We start from the raw sequence: 9,084 nt of genomic DNA, 5'->3' as shown, positions 1-9,084 counted from the left end.
CCGGCTAGTTCAGCCCTTTTGGAAAACAGTATGGACGATTCTCAGAAAACTAGAGGTTGAGCTCCCATTTGACCCAGCAATACCACTGCTGGGAATATATCCCAGAGAGGCAAAAAAGTACAATCGAAACAACATCTGCACATGTATGTTCATTGCAGCACTGTTTACAATAGCCAGAATCTGGAAAAAACCCGAATGCCCCAAAACGGATGACTGGTTGAGGAAACTTTGGTACATCTATACAATGGAATACTATGCAGCTGTTAGAAAAAAGGAAGTCAAGAATTTTGTAGTTAAGTGGATGGGCATGAAAAGTTTCATGCTGAGTGAAATGAGTCAGAAAGAGAGAGACAGACATAGAAAGACTGCACTCATCTATGGTATATAGAATATCAGAGTGGCAGACTAATACCCAAGAACTGTAGAAATAAGTACCAGGAGGTTGACCCCATGGCTTCGCGGCTGGCCTCACGTTCCGGGGAAAGGGCAACTCAGAGAAGCGATCACCAACTACATTGTAGTTGAAGGCCATGTGGGGGAAGGGAGTTGCAGGCTGAATGAGGGCTAGAGACTGAGCACAGCGGCCACTGAACACCTTTATTGCAAACCACAACAGCTAATTAGAGAGAGAGAACAGAAGGGAATGCCCTGCCACAGTGGCAGGGTGGGGTGGGGGGGAGATGGGATTGGGGAGGGTGGGAGGGACGCCGGGTTTACGGGTGTTGGAGAATGGGCACTGGTGAAGGGATGGGTTCCCGAACTTTGTATGAGGGAAGTATAAGCACAAAAGTGTATAAATCTGTAACTGTACCCTCACGGCGATTCTCTAATTAAAAATAAATAAATTATAAAAAAAAAAAAAAGAATTGCTCTCCTTAGGCCAGATTAGTTTTTCCTAGCCCTAGCAGGGTCCTAGTCTCGTCCCGACATGATGTGTCCATGACCAAGCTGTTAACATATAGTTAAGCATTAGGCGCTTTGGCCAAGCCCATCTCGATGCAAGGGTAGCACATAACTCACCGTTTGCCCTGGGTCCATCTCGTCCTTCGTCGGGACCCTGCTTTTGGGGGTGCTAGGAAGTAAGGGCAGCTGAGGCTTAAGTCCAGAAAGCAGATACCCGGGAGTGAATAATATTTGAAGCCAATTAAATCCTATGTTACCAAAGCATATTAATAAATGTCTTTCTTTGTCCATACAAAAAGGATATTGCTTTAAAGTAAACTATTCAAAAGACATAAGAGAGGAGAAAGACAATATTAACTTACAATACAAGTACACTGTCCTAGCAAGGTCTGACCTTACAAATTAACAGAGTTTGATTAGAGGAAGAGCAGATAAACTGGTAGAAGTGGTTACAGATAAACAAAGGAATGGGAGTGATTCGGGAGCACTTTGATGGGCGTGACTGATATACTAAGCTCCTAGTGGCAAGGGGAGCAGGACATACCAATGTAGTCTAGAATTGTTTAGAGATTATTACCAGATAAACCCAAATTCTGTGGCAAGGGAGAAAGGACAAACCAATGATATCCAACAGATATGATTTCTATGTCTTTGACTTTATGAAAGTGTTTTGTGGTGTATCATGGAGAATGTTCTGTGTGCAGGAGATTATGTAGTCTGCTTTGGGGGATTAAAAGCCCTATATAGTATAGATCTACTATTCCTCTCTCTTCCATATGTTCCTTCAAGTCCAGATATCTTTGCTGAATTTTAATCTAGTTGATCTATCAAGTGGTGATAGAACGGTGTTTAAATACCCAATTATTATGTTGTTATCAATGTCTTCCTTCAAGTCTATTAGCAGTTGTTCTGTGTTTTGCCAGTTCCTAATTTGGTGCACGTATACGCTTGAAAGTGCTTGTTCTTCCTACTGTATGTATGCCTTCATCATTAAGATATGGCCCTCTCTGTTTCTTATTACTTTATTAATCCTGAAGTTGATGTTTTCTGATAACTGTATGGCTACACCAGCTTTTTTGTGGGGTTGTTAGCTTGAAATATTATCTTTCAACCTTTGACTATGAGTCTGTGTTTGCTCTTACTTTTCAAATGTATTTCTTGTAAGCAGTAGAATTTTGGATTCAGTTTTCTAATCCATCCTGCCAGTTTATGTCTTTTAATTGGTACACTTAGGCCATTGGCATTGAATGAGGTTATTGTCATGGAGTTTTGTGCCATCTTTCTGTAGAAGTTTGATGTGCTTGTGAGATTTGTCTTATAGTAACCCCTTTAGGTTTCTTGTAAAGATGGTTTCAAGTCTATGAAGTTCCTGAGCTGTTGTTTATCTGTGAAGTTGTGTATTGTTCCTTTAAATTTGAATGAGAGTCTGGCTGGGTAAAATATTCTTAGTGATGCATTCATTTCATTGAGTTTTAAAACTATGTCCCACTATGGTCTTTGGGCCTAGAGGGTCTTGTATGATTAATCTGATATGTCTTGTCAGTGCTCCTTTGTATGTAATTTCTTTCTTTGATCTTGCTGCTTTAAGTATTCTATATCTATAGCATTTGTCATTCTCATTAGGATGTGACTTAAAGTATTTTCACTTGCATCTCTTTCAGCTGGTCCCCCCGTGGCCTCCTGAATCTGGGTGCCTGCTCTCTCCAGCTTTGAGAACTTCTCAGTTTCTTTTCTTTTTTTCTTTTCTTTTATTTTTATAGGACTGGAGCGATAGCACAGCGGGTAGGGCATTTGCCTTGCACGCAGTCGACCCGGGTTTGATTCCTCCATCCATCTTGTAGAGCCCAGCAAGCTACCGAGAGTATCTAGCCCATAGGGCAGAGCCTGGCAAGCTACCCGTGGCATATTTGATATGCCAAAAACAGTAACAACAAATCTCACAAAGGAGATATTACTGGTGCCCGTTCGAGCAAATCGATGAGCAAAAGGATGTCAGTAACAGTGATACAGTGATTTATTTTTATAAAATTGTTTACAATAATTTATTACATTTAGGGGCTGGAGCAATAGCACAGCGGGTTAAGCATTTGCCTTGCACGCTGTGGGGGTCCCATCCTGTGCAGCAGGAAGGACCTTTCGTGGGGCTGAGAAAGGGATGCAGCCGAATGAACAGACGCAGAGCCAGAAAGCAGCAAGAAAGAGGAAGCTTTATTCTACTGACAGTTACAGCATTTATACTTGTCTGCTGGGAGGCAGTGATATGGTATACGGCCTGGACCTCCGTACAAACAGTAGTAAATTACAGATTTTGACATGTCCATTTATCTTGTCAGGCATGGGTATCGGCTAGTGAAAATAATGGCGAAACAATAAGGTCAGTAAGGTCAGTAGTGGCAACCTTGTTACAGCAAGCCTGGAAGATAAGAGCCAGGCTTGTAAAATGGCTCCCTACAGCACGCGGCCAACCTGGGTTCGAATCCCAGCATCTCATAGTCCCCTGAACACTGCCAGAAATAATTCCTGAGTGCATGAGCCAGGAGTAACCCCTGTGCATTGCCGGGTGTGATACAAAAAGAAAAAAAATATTACATTTAATATTCCAACACCAATCCCACCACCATATTTTGAATGTTTCCACCCCACCCCCCAAAGTATACACCCAAAGCAGGACCTAAGTAATTTATTTTGTATTGCTTGTTATGAATATAATATATCCACTCAAAAAAATACAAAGATTTTCCTTAGAGCAAAGTGTATGAAGATTATTGTATTTCACCCTGGAGCCATTAAGCCCTTGTCTTGGTACATCAGTGGTGTAGAGCATGAGGTGTCATGTGGCCATATTCAAGAGATTTATTTCTGAGTTATGGCAGTTAATGAGCTTAGATAAAGCCAGAGGCAGTTCCTGGGTGTGACTGCCAGGTTACCAGAAGCAAAGGGAGATGGGGTGAGGTCCCCTTTCCTGACTTCATGCGAGTCTGGAGATTTCAGTCACAAGTTCTGCACACCTGGGCTTTTCAGCAGATTCCCTCATGGGTGAGGCTTGTCTGAACCTGTGGAAGTTGGCCATGAGCATGGTCGCAATTGAGTTCTGGTGGTTTTCGGCTGCCAAGGCTCTATTAGGGTGGGTGGGGAAACTCACCTGTCCTCCTCTGAGTTCCCCCGGATGAGACTCCTTGGCGCAGGGACGAGGGGGCTGGAAGGCATCTTTTTGGCATGTTGCTCGTATTGCTCTTTTGACAGATTTATTTCTGAATCTTGCAGTGATACTTCTGACTGTTGCTTCTTCATGAGGGTTGCCTTTCTTTCCCTCTGGGACCCTGATAATTCTTTTGTTGTTCCTCTTGAACTCACCCCAGAGTTTTCTTGTCTGATGTTCATTTATTTTGAATCTTTTTTTTTCTCATCTTTTGGTGTTCTTTGAAAGTTTTCTGCATTTCATCTTGTAGTTCATTGATTTTGTCCTCAGCTACTGTTACTCTTCTTCTGAGGCCTTCCAGTGAGTTTTTAATTTCACGTATCAGATTCTTTACTTTGGTGATTTCTGCTTGTGGTTTTCTAATTTCTGCTCTCATAATCTCTTGTGTTTTATTGGTGGTCCATTCCACTGTGTCTTTGAGCTTCTTAAAAATCCTCGACATTTTCTCTTTAAAGTCCCTATTAGAGAAGTAATATGACTAGTTATTACTGGTTGAATCACAAAGTCTGCCATCTTCGGTGATTAAGCATTGTGGGATTCTGTGTTGCTTTCCCACTGAGCCTTCTGCACCCTGGAGATGGGTTTTGTGTATTGTGTGGTTGAGTGTCTAGAGTTAGAATAGTGGTGTACCCTCTCTGTGAGATGTGATGAAGTGAAGAAGTGCATGGCCACTAATGTGGTCCTGTGTTTTGGGGACTCCTGACTGACCTGGATGGTGAAAATATGCAGTTCTGAGTTCTGCTACTTAGCTGAAAATTCACAGGGATGAGAGGTGGGGACGAGGGGTGTGGTGTGGGGTTTCAGGCCTTCCAGGGGCCTAGCTAGTTGGCTGGCATGTTTCAGCAGCTCCTGACTGATGTGGGATGAAATGGTGGACTTCTAACCCAGAGGAGCTTTGCTTATATTTTTTTTGATGTAAAAGCAAAATTTCTGATATAAGTAATTGTTTAAGTTTACATCCTCTCTTCTTCTCTCACTCTAGTCTGATGAAATAGCCATGATTACATGGGGGTGGACTAAGATGTTCTAGTGAGCTGCAGGCATCCAAGGACATGAAATGAAAGAATATTCAAGACTTATGTTGTTTAAGTCACACCCAGCAGTGCTCAGGAATAACTCTTGGTGGGGCTCAAGGGACTATCTAGGGTGTTGAGGATCAAACACCAGTCTGCTGCATATAAAGCAGGTGCCCTACCCACTATACTATTGCTCCAGTCCCTATTGAATACTTTTTGTATCAGAGAGATCAGAAGGCAATTAATTGATTTTTTGGAGTTAGAAAATGCTTTTGGGGGGGCTGGAGCAATAGCACAGTGGGTAGGGCGTTTGCCGTGCATGTGGCCAACCCGGGTTTGAATCCCAGCATCCCATATGGTCCCTTGAGCACCATCAGGAGTAATTCCTGAGTGCAGAGCCAGGACTAACCTCTGTGCGTTGCCGGGTGTGACCCAAAAGCAAAAAAAAATGCTATTTTTAAAATAACAATTTTATGGGGGCTGGAACGATAGCACAGCGGGTAGAGCATTTGCTTTGCACGCGGCCAACACGGGTTCGAATCCCAGCATCCCATATGGTCCCCTGAGCACTGCCAAGGGTAGTTCCTGAGTGCAGAGCCAGGAATAATCCCTGTGCATTGCCGGGTGTGACCCAAAAAGAAAAAAAAAGCAAAAGTAGAAAGAAAAGAAAGAAATAAACAATTTTTAAAAATAACAATTTTATGAAAATTTTTTATTTTGTTGATATATTTTATTTCAGAGTTTTAAATTTTAGTGAAAATTGTAGTTAATTTTTAGTTAAAAATCTTTAAGTTATAAAGAGCTATAAAGAATTAACCATAAACCAAGTTATCTTACTTATCTGCTATGTAAAAAATAACATGGCTGGAGAAGACAAGGCACCAAGGTGGGGCAAACCCATGGCCCTAGATTATAGTATTGAAAAGTTCAAGGGAAAGGATAGTAGAGATAAGAGCTAGGAGGGTCGCTCTATGCTTGGAAGCCAATCTCATTTGCTAGGGGAAAATGGAGGTGGGATGGAGAGGAGACCACTAATTAAATGATGGTTTCGAGGGATCGCTCGGGATGATAGATGCGTGCTGAAAATAGGCTATGGACTAAACATGATGACTGCTTAGTTAGTTCCTACATTGAAAACCATAACACCCAAAAGGAGAGAGAAAGAGGGAATGTGCCTTCCACAGAGGCAGGGGGTGGGGAGGGGTGAGGGGTAGCAGGAGAGACACTGGGAACATTTGTGGTGGAGAAATGGGCACTGGTGGAGGGATGGGTATGCGATCATTGTTTGATTGAAATGTAACTATGAAAATTTGTAAGTATGTAACTGCACATCATGGTGATTCATTAAAAAAAACAATTTGAAAAAAAAGAAATAAAAGTCCAAGGGAGGACAGTAATGGAGGAGGAATAAGAAGAGGCAAATGGGGGGCTGGAGTGATAGCACAGTGGATAGGGCGTTTGCCTTGCACACGGCCGACCTGGGTTCGATTCCCAGCATCCCATATGGTCTCCTGAGCACCGCCAGTAGTAATTCCTGAGTGCAGAGCCAGGAGTAAGCCCTGTGTATCACCAGGTGTGACCCCAAAAAGCAAAAAAAAAAAAAAAAAAGAAAAGAAGAAGAAGAAGAAGAAGAAGAAGAAGAAGAAGAAGAAGAAGAAGAAGAAGAAGAAGAAGAAGAAGAAGAAGAAGAAGAAGAAGAAGAAGAAGAAGAAGAAGAAGAAGAAGAAGAAGAAGAAGAAGAAGAAGAAGAAGAAGAAGAAGAAGAAGAAGAAGAAGAAGAAGAAGAAGAAGAAGAAGAAGAAGAAGAAGAAGGAAGAAGAAGAAGAAGAAGCAAATGGGTGATGATAAGGATGAGGGTAGAGGCTGTGGACACATTGGTCGGGTAGAGGAGAAGTATGTATAAAAGTCTAAGCCACACTTTAGGGCCCCACTGAAGCATGGGGCCCAAACTACAACAATTAATCTGGAAAATGTAACAGTCAAGGAGGCAGACTAGGGGTGGGGTGGTTGGGAGAGAACCAGGGGTATGGGTGGAGAGAAGTTGACACTGGTGGGATTAGTGTTGGAACAAAGTATGCCTGAAACTCACTATGGATAACTGTAAATCACAAAAGAAGGGGAAAGGGAGGGGGAAGGGAAGGGGAGAAAGGGAGGGGGGAGGGGGAAGAGGGGGAGATCAACCATAAAAGGAGAGCTAAGGTCTCAAAATGTCAGTATCTGCTCCTTATTCATAAATTCACATTATATGTAAATGTGATTATTCTACTTTCTTGTTGATACATCATACGCTTTTTCACAAAGTTGTTTTGAGGGTTTTTTTGTGTTATAATTGTTTATTGTTGTTTACTAAAACAAGGAATAGGAAGATAACTTTTCAGGGATTTTAACCAACAAAGACACTCAGATGTAATACCTCAGTCAAACAGGTAAAGGGAGGGGCTTGCAACAGCCCAGACTCAGGGCCATGAGTTCTATTCCCGGGTTCTACTTCTGACACAGCCTTGTGCCTGAGCATCACCATGTGCAGCCCGGAGGCTCCCAGCACTGTCGGGGTGAGCAAGGGATGCCAGCACTGCAGGGCCTGAGCAGCCTCACATTCATGGACCCTGATGCCAAGACTCGTGGACAGAGTCCTGAGCCTGTGACCACCTCTCAGGATCCCACTCACAGTGAGGAGAACCTGCAGTGCCAACTCCTGCACTGGCCACTTGGCCTGACCAGTGTACTGGATCCCCATCCACTCTCCACCCAAACACTAGCAGATACTGGCAAATCCAAACTACAACGTGCCCCAAAGGCCGGAGCCTGGGCAAAGTCAGAGAAGCTGGGAGTTGGAAAGACTCGAAGGGAATAGCTACATTCCAGACCAGGCCTGGCAAGTCCCGCTTCAGCTCTGGGGCATGTTTCCAGCACACAGGCTCTCAGTAGCACCCACGCTGCCTCTCAGAGCTGAAAACTGAGTCCTGCGGAAAGCACAGCAGGCTCTGCCCTCTCCAGCTCCTTACAGAAAGTGAGAGAGCATGGGGCCTTGCCACAGCTGTGCTCTTGTGAGCAGAAAAGCAAAAAAGCATCCTTCTTTTTCCACCTGAGCAAGATGGGTTCATTTTTTAAAAAATTACTTTCAGAATTTTGTTCACATTAATTGATTACATTCAATATTTTAACACCAACCCCACCACCATTACACATTCCCACTACCGTTATTTTGAATTTTCCCACCACCTTCCAAGCCTGCCTGCTAGGGGCAGGTACTAGATAATTTATTTACTATTGCTTATTATGAGTATCATGAGAGGTTGCATGGCAACAAAAGTGACCGTGTGCTTCTGGATTGTAAATGGTTGGGGTCCAGAGACATCTCTGTAGGGAGCTATTTCTTTTGAGATTTATTTGGGAGTCTCTGGATCAAGGCCGTTGATGCGCTGTGATGGTGCCCAGAGGCAGATCATGGGCATGACAGCCAGGAGGCCAGGAGATGGGAAGGACAGCCAGTCTCAGCTGCCACCTTGTGGACTGGAGTCTTAGTTCTTGAACCCACATATTTGGGTTTTGCTTCTAGAAGCTCGTGGCCATCCGGGTTGCATCTGGAGCAGGAGGAGAGGGCACACCTGCTCCATCTCAGGTGTCCCGGTGGGACTGGCTCAGTACGGGGTCCAGAGAGATCTCCAATGAGCTACTATCTTTCAGGAGTCACTGCTGTGTCTCTAGATTGTGATTATTTTTAAAAGCACTGGAGATGCTTTGTATAAGTTCAAGTTTTCCATCCAGGGCTTTGGCTAGATCCCAGACAGCTTCAATCTGTTCCACAGTAGCACTTTCTGGCTCTTGCCATGGAGACAGTTCTGACCTCACTTTTGTCTTTGCTCAATCCCTTGTCCTTTTCACCAGCATAATAAAAGTGCTTCTGTAAGCAGGTGCAGTCGGATATGCCAAAGAGAAATGTGCAGAGGTTTGAAGGATGCTGCA

The 9,084-nt window shown here is 43.6% G+C and overlaps 1 protein-coding gene across 1 annotated transcript in view; it reads right to left on the bottom strand.

Annotated features, from left to right (window-relative positions):
* Window positions 1–4,482: 4,482 nt before the first annotated feature.
* Window positions 4,483–9,084, bottom strand: part of GJA3 (gap junction protein alpha 3) — a 43,236-nt gene continuing 38,634 nt past the window's right edge. The window contains exon 4 of the mRNA XM_055120100.1: window positions 4,483–4,560. The gene's annotated coding sequence lies outside the window, so the exon portion shown is untranslated. The remainder of the gene's footprint in view (window positions 4,561–9,084) is intronic.

Source organism: Sorex araneus, chromosome 1 (assembly GCF_027595985.1).
Source record: "Sorex araneus isolate mSorAra2 chromosome 1, mSorAra2.pri, whole genome shotgun sequence".
Classification (NCBI taxonomy): domain Eukaryota; kingdom Metazoa; phylum Chordata; class Mammalia; order Eulipotyphla; family Soricidae; genus Sorex; species Sorex araneus.
Note: the sequence above shows the minus strand (reverse complement) of the source record. Positions and strands in the feature narration are given on the sequence as shown.